The sequence below is a fragment of the Salvelinus sp. IW2-2015 genome, unplaced genomic scaffold, assembly GCF_002910315.2.
Source record: "Salvelinus sp. IW2-2015 unplaced genomic scaffold, ASM291031v2 Un_scaffold2959, whole genome shotgun sequence".
Taxonomy (NCBI): domain Eukaryota; kingdom Metazoa; phylum Chordata; class Actinopteri; order Salmoniformes; family Salmonidae; genus Salvelinus; species Salvelinus sp. IW2-2015.
The window spans coordinates 89,255-97,404 of record NW_019944254.1 but is presented as its reverse complement, the minus strand read 5'-3'; the positions used below and the strand labels follow the sequence as shown (position 1 = coordinate 97,404).

Sequence of the window (8,150 nt, the reverse complement as noted above, 5' to 3'; positions counted from 1 at the left end):
AGAGGGAGAGAGAGAGAGAAAGAGAGAGGGGGGGAGAGAAGGGAGAGAGAGAGAGAGAGAGAGAGAGAGAGAGAGAGAAAGAAAGGAGGGAGGGAGGAGTGCAGTGTGAGTGGGCTGACTATCTAGCTGTATGGTCTAGATAGAACTGTCCGGCAGTCGCTGCATTGAATGCTCTGTGCATGTCTGTGGTGGGCCGGGGCAGGACTAGTAAAATGGAGTAATGCTGCGCTAATCCTGCTCTGAATGAGAGCCTCGCTGCAGCAATTCTTTTATGCGCTGGCGATCCCACAGGGGGATAAATACACTGCTGAGCCAGCTCCCCCGCCCCAAACACCAACGCTGCAGATTACCCCTCTCTCTTTTATGTTGGTTAAGGGCATTCCTGCCTTTGGAGGGAGAGGGGGGAAAGGTTGAGAGAGGAAGGGGGAGGGCGCACCCCTGTCGAATGAGTCAATGGTATCAGGGGTCAGATACATAAAAGATGTGTGTGTGTGTGTACTGTATCCCAAAGTACTCTCCCAGCGCTTATATAGACTTGTGTCCTTGTCGCCTGTCGTCTGTTGTGTTTATAAAAGTAAGAACGGTTGTGAGGCACCATTACTTGAAAAGCTCAAGGAGGAGGAGAGGGGGAAGGAGGAGAGGGGGAGGGAGTAGAGAGGAGGAGGGAGGTAGAGAGAAGGAAGGAGGAGGAGAGGGAGTAGAGATGAGGAGGAGGGAGGATGAAGGAGGAGGAGAGGAGGAAGGAGTAGAGATGAGGAGGAGAGGGGGAGGGAGTAGAGATGAGGAGGAGAGTGGGAGGGAGTAGAGATGAGGAGGAGAGGATTACATATATATATATATAAGGTGCTTCCCCATCTCCTTTCTTTTTTTCCTGCCATGTCCTCCCTCCCTCTCTTTCTCCACCCCACGTCCTCCCTGTCTCTCTTTCTCCACCCCACGTCCTCCCTCCCTCTCTTTCTCCACCCCACGTCCTCCCTCCCTCTCTTTCTCCACCCCACGTCCTCCCTGCCTCTCTCCACCCCACTTGGGGAAAAAAAGAGAATGCGGCTACTGAGGAAGGATGTCATTGGCCTGCCAGGCAGCATATGTGGATAGGATGGCAGGAGCCTTGCGAGATGCCACCCTCTCACAGACAAGCAAACACACACACACACACACACACACACACACACACACACACACACACACACACACACACACAGAGAGAGAGAGAGAAGCAGCAGAGAGCTCTGCAACCTTGAGCTGGCACGGTTGAGGAGCAGACAGGGGCGGGTAGCTTAGCAACAGTGACACAGGCTACACCAGGACGTGTGAAATATGCCTAATATGGAGATTTGGTTGGTAAAGAGACAAGAAGAGAGCCCAAAATAAACTATTCTCTACGCACTGACTCGGACAATGAYCAAGCTCAGTGTATCATACATACGTACTGGATGTGGTTCGGTGACACGCACTCATGTGATTAGTAATCTTGCCTGAGATCTGAAGACTTGCATTAGCTTCCCAACATAATGACCAGGCCTTAGCTCAGTGGTCTAACAGTCTTGTGGTGCACAGGAGCCCTGGGTTGAACACCCAGTGGGACATGCAGGCACACAATACACTATGARAGTGACACGTCMTTTTCTAAGAAGTAACCTGCTAGTCTTCAGAGACAAAACTTTAGAAAAGRCTTCTGGCAGAAGTAAATTCATCCACAAACACAAATATTATTTTATATACATCCTTAAATGACTGCGTGTTCAYGAATGTTATGATATAATCGTCAAGCCTAATCAAAAGATTAGGGTACTGACCCTGGTAGAATGACATCACTTTCACAGGGTATCACCAGCACATTRCAGGCCTAACAATGTTGTTGTTCGCAGGAGACAAAAGTTTGAAACCCAGTCAGATACACACCACAATCCACATGATAGTGAAAATATAGACTTGCCTGATAGAGGCAGCACCTGTTATACTAAAAAGACAACACCTGCTACAGTTTTACTAAAGAGGCAGCATCTGTTATACTAAAGAGGCAGCAGCTACTATACTAAAGAGGCAGCACCTGCTATACTAAAGAGGGCAGCAACCTGCCTATACTAACAGAGCAGCTACTGCTTTATAACTAAAGAGGCAGCCTGTATACTAAGGAGGCAGCACCTGCTTATACTAAAGAGGCAGCACAATGTTATAGATATCTAAAGAGGCAGCACCTGTTATAACTAAAGAGGCAGCAACCCGCTATATACTGAGAGGCAGCACCTATGTTATCTAAAGAGGCAGCACTGTTATCTAAAGAGGCAGCACTGTTATACTAAAGAGGCAGCACCTCTATACTAAAGAGGCACACCTGCCTATACTAAAGAGGCAGCACCTGCTATACTAAAGAGGCAGCAACCCGCTATACTAAAGAGGCAGCACCCGCTTATACTAAAGAGGCAGCACCCGCTATACTAAAGAGGCAGCACCTGTTTTACTAAAGAGCAGCATCCCCGCTATACTAAAGAGGCAGCACCTGTTATACTGAAGAGGCAGCATCTGTTATGCTAGATGCAGCACCTGCTATACTAAAGAGGCAGCACCCACTATACTAGAGGCAGCACTGCATACTAGAGGCAGACTGTTATACTAAAGAGGCAGCCCGCCTATACTAGAGGCAGCACTGTTATAACCTAAAGAGGCAGCACTGTTATACTAAAGAGGCAGCACCTGCTATACTAAAGAGGCAGCACCGCTATAGTAACTCTAAAGAGGCAGCACCTGTTATACTAAGAAGGCAGCACCTGTTATACAAAGAGGCAGCACTGTTATACTAAAGAGGCAGCACTGCTTTACTAAAGAGGAAGCACCGCTATACTAAAGAGGAAGTACCTGCTATTTTGAACTAAGCTAGTGAGGCATTTATAAGTTATGTGCTTCAATAATCAATGGGTACATATCATTCATTTGTGTAGCAACTGCAGATTGCCCGTTTAACCCAACTGAAACCATACCTAACCTCAACCCTAACCCTCGTTCCTAATCTAACTCTAACCCTTAATTCATTCACTCCTATGATGATGATTCTTCTTCTAGTTGAATAAACACTTCCTATACTAAAACAAAAGAGCAGCAGACTTCAGAAATATAACCAACTCTTACATATCATGCGAATGTGTTAGAAGGGACAAGCACACCCAAACCTGTGTTGAAGCTCAGACAACAAAATACCAAAGTCACATGGTGGGAAGATATGAACCGTTCTACAGGACGAAGGTATAGCCAATTAGAATCACTCCCTTGGTGGTCTCTTTCATCTCTTAACCAGGGGAGTGGTGTGTGTGTGTGTGTTTGTGACAGGTGGGAGGAGGGCGCTGAGCCCTCGGTCCGTGGCACTGGCCTCCAGCATGCATCAGAACAGAAGGATTAAGACATAATATAGAGGTCCAGCTGTTAAGCTCTGGCCTCAGCACAACGTCACCTCACCCAGACTGAGGGACTGACTGACACACCGTGGCAGCATCAAGCTCTGGCCTCAGCAGAACGCCACCTCACCCAGACTGAGGACTGACTGACACAGCTGTGGCAGCATCCCAAATGGTACCCTATTCACAATAGTGAACTACCTTTGACCCCAGCCCACATCCAGTACATTGCATCCAGCCAGCATCCACTAACTCTACCCTCAGGTGTTCATATTATACATTTTCACATAATATCCAGGTTGGAATTATGGAACAGCTTCCAGGGGCACTTGGCACTGGATAACCAATCAGGTCACCCCTTACAATTAAGAGAGGGGATGCTTGGCACTTCCAATCAAGAGTTGTAGAGTATAAGTGCTGAACTAGGATCAGGACTCCTCTGTCCATTAATCTTCATTGTGTTTTGAGAAAAACAACCCAGTCACCACACCCTAATCTTGGAGACACGTTGACATGACACGGGTCCAGTCCACTTCCAGGGTAGTCTGGTGCTGCCAGGCATTGCATATATTCTAACACTCCGGGTGAAGGTTCTCTAGGTACAGATCTAGGATCGCTTCCCCTATCCCAATCATAACATTAAACTTAGTGGGGGAAATGCAAAAGTGACCCAAGATCAGCATCTAGGGACAGGTTCTTATTACCAATTGTGATCAGCGTGAAAACTGACACAGGCAGTACAGCAGTGGAAGACAATATGATCGTCTCCTTAATTCTATTCCCCAAACCCACGACGCCCCAGAGAGTCAGTGTGGAATCAGAACCCTGGTACACCACAAAGAACCGGCAGCCATTTTAGAGGAAGAGTAACTTGAGTGTAGTGCAGGTGTGGCCGTGCACGCTTCAGCCTCCATCTGAAATGATCACACCAACGTCTGGCCCATTTTCCAGATGTTGTGCGCAGGCAGAGCCTCAGCCTGGAGCCTTTCCTCAGTCAAATAAAAGCCTAAATGTACACGGAGACAGTAGAAACGTGCACGGTGCACCCGTCCATTATAGAGAATATTTCCTAATTTGGAAAATATCACAGGCATTATAGCTGAGATTGAAAAGGACAGCCTTCCCGAACTAATGGAAACTACTTCCTCAAACGACCCAGCATATGCTGAAGGGAAGCTAAAAGCTTAAGCGGCAGCATCAGTTTACCCCTGTTTGAAGTTGATTACTGCATAATTCAGTGGGCATAGCTCTGAGCCCTACCGCCACTCAGGGCTCTATCAGCATGCATCCATCATTAGCCTTAGCCACAGATCCGTTGGGCCTTTGTGAGTCATCKTCTGTGTCCCAAATGGCACCATWWTCCCGAAGTAGTGCACTGTATAGGACATAGCGTTCCATTTGGGATTCACCCATCATCGCAGCCTGCCTAATCTGTCACTGGAGCCTTAAGTCACCATGACGAGGCTTCAAGGTGACACGTTTGAGCGAATAGGCTTTTTAGGGTTTGTGTTAATGGTGGTTAAACGACGGGGGGGATYGTACGCTACTTAGAACGKCCGAAAGCAAACTATGATGAATGAGTGGTCAAAAGTTAGAACACACCCACTCATTCAAGGGCTTTTCTTTATTTTGTACTATTTTCTACATTGTTTATCCTGTTAAGCTTGGAAAAAATACAATTTCAGACAGATGTTTCAAATCCTTAAACCCAGACTTGGACCACACCCTCTCCACTGAACAGCAGGCAGGGGAAGCAAAATAGTGATTGCTTTGCAACGCTTGCAGTTAACCACTGATTCCTTCCAAACCACTCATTGTTGAATTTGCGATTTCTGACTTGTTGAGTAATGTTTATGTCCAATGGCCAATGAGCACGAATACCTTTTATCTATAATTTCTCTTCATATGACAAGGATTGAAAAGGATTGCAGATTGTCGACGTGATCCATGATGACTGCTTGTCTAGCTCGCTAGCTAAGATTCTGAAAGTAACATGATCAGTCCAATCAAAGCTGCGGTAGATATAACGTGATTTSACATTTTATCTGTGGCCAATGACCTTGAGCCTTCTTGGATGGGCACTTCTAATGTAAATCTATGGCAGCACCCAAGGGGACTTGAACTGCTTGGCTCTCTCTTTAACGATTCTGCGGTGACGTAGTGTCCCCACGAGTGACAGAACACTGAGCCAATCACGGCGCCACTAGACAAGATTACCAACGCCTATTCCGCTGGCTGTCCCTCCACCACAGAAAGCACTGTGCTAGGCTGAAACAGCTGCATTTTGGAGCTGCCTTTCTCAACAGAGAGCATGTTTGTACTGCAGTTTATTTCTCTTTCTATTTCACATTGTTTGCAAACTGATGTGACATGAATTAATGCCAAAATAACATGCAAAACAGGCACAACAATATAATAATTTTTAGCTAAACATGTGGGGCTCGAAACAGGTGGGGCTGAAAAACCCCACCTGCCCTGAGTGACGGGTCGCCACTGGTCCTAGTACTCCTAAAGTGGCTTCCTTTTCTGGTGTCCTTGCCTTCACCACAGCCGAGAGGTGACGGGTCTCTATAGGGTTTCACCATAGTGCTGGCACCTGACAGGTCAAGTCATTAGTGTTTGTGAAGGAAAGATGAAAATGAAGACAGGAATCTAGTGTATATTATTGGGACATGGCCAGCCAGATGCTGGAATGGGAGCTAGCCACTGGTCTCTTTAACTTCATGCTAGATGGGGACTGTGTGTATGTGTGTGTGTGTGTGTGTGTGTGTACAGACCAAAGTTAAAATATATTTGTTATCTTTCATATACTTAAGTTGCACTTCATTGAGCTTGCCTGGTGCAACAGAACCAATAGAATAGTACCAAAAGTGCAACCCTTCCCATCTGGCACCCAAAGCAGGTTAAAGGAAGTACCTGCTACTACACATGTTGATATGCACTTCAAAGGATCTTATGACTGTTTTTTATCACCATGTTGTTTTTCTACTTGCATTATGTATTTATATTGATGTGTGTATTTTCTGTAATTCAGGTCCTATCTGTAATAGAGACCATGGTCTCAGTATGACTATAAAATGAAGGTTAAATACAAATAAATAAACTTGGACCTGAGTGAATAGTTGTTGAAGTTGTGTCTGACCTATAATCATCTCAGGCAAATGCAATGATGAATAYATGTCTAGAGGTGGGTTATGCCAGGCAATGCCAATGGTCTGAGCAGTTTYAACTGTGCCCTCTAGTGACGACAGCCATCTGTTACATGGCTGTCCAGAAAGGTGTTCTAGCAGCTTCCACAGAACTCCTGTCTACAGCGGATGGATATATCATTTGCGGATGGATATCCCATTTGGCAGATGGATATCCCATTTGGCGGATGGATATCCCATTTGGCTTCCAGGCGAAAATAACACAGCAAGGAAACAGAAGCAGAACAAACACAGTAATAAAAACCCTAAATACATCTTCTGTTCTCACGATCATTATCTCAGTCATCCTCCCTCCCAGCCTTTGTCCAACAGCGATCCTAGAGTTGTAATAGGTCATTATGTTTTGTCCCTGTTGGGATCTGTTACCACAACACTAGTTCATCAGGTTCACAGACGACAGTACATGGTCTATTACAGATTATAAACTGGGTGGTTCGAGCCCTGAATGCTGATTGGCTGACAGCCGTGGTATATCAGACCGTATACCAAGGGAATAAAAAAACATTTATTTTACTGCTCTAATTACGTTGGTAACCAGTTTAGGGCTGTATCCAGGCACTCTGTGTTGCGTCGTGCTTAAGAACAGCCCTTAGCCGTGTTATATTGGCCATATACCCCCATGCCTTAATGCTTAAACATATCATCCCTCAAATTAGTTCACCAAAGTGTGTCTTTATAGCTGACCGGCAACATAGTTCACTGACTAGAGGTTATATAGTTGATTGGCCCCATACAGACAAGACAATAAAGACGTCATTTTGATTTTATTTGGGGATGTGGCAACATAACTCTCAGGAAGGTGTTATTGTCATACAAATACATACCAGAGAGACCAGGGATGCCCGGGTACAGAGAGACAAGGGATGTCCGGGTACAGAGAAACCAGGGATGCCCGGGTACAGAGAAACCAGGGATGTCTGGGTACAGAGAGACCAGGGATGTCTGGGTACAGAGAGACCAGGGATGTCTGGGTACAGAGAGACCAGGGATGTCTGGGTACACTGCTATGGTGAGTCAGATCCGTTATCGCTATGTACACACAGGAAGTTGGACTGACGGCCTATTACTACACCTGAAACACTACATCTAGTTTGATTCTGACTGGCTGAACAATGTTGAGTTACTATTGTACAAATCTTTGAACAGCCCTCCACATGGGGCTCTACTGTCTACTAGGTGCATAGTGATGTTTAGCACACTATCGTGTTGTTCAGCTGAACATTCCTCCTACTGTACATGTTAACCACACAGGCAACAATTCATGTCAGCATCTATTTTTATACAATTGACCTTGTATACAAATTTGAGTTGGAACGATTCAAATCGATGGGATTACAATTACTTTCTTTTTCTTTTCGTTTGCCGATTCACCCTTCAAAGCTAGGAAACTCGAAGCCCTTGTCCAAAGCTTCAAAAGAAGGTCACATATATTGGACCGCTTAAAACTGTTCTTCTCCCCTTCTCGTTATATTTTTTAACTGAGAGCGGTTCTACGTCACAAAGGAACACCAAACAAACAAAATAACAGTCCGTTAAAGTAAAAAAATTGGTT

General features: G+C 45.6%; 1 long non-coding RNA gene across 1 annotated transcript in view; it reads left to right on the top strand.

Annotated features, from left to right (window-relative positions):
* The first annotated feature begins 7,604 nt into the window (after positions 1–7,604).
* Positions 7,605–8,150, top strand: part of LOC139025611 (uncharacterized) — a 2,094-nt gene continuing 1,548 nt past the window's right edge. The window contains exon 1 of the long non-coding RNA XR_011477211.1: positions 7,605–8,135. This is a non-coding gene — a long non-coding RNA (uncharacterized lncRNA). The remainder of the gene's footprint in view (positions 8,136–8,150) is intronic.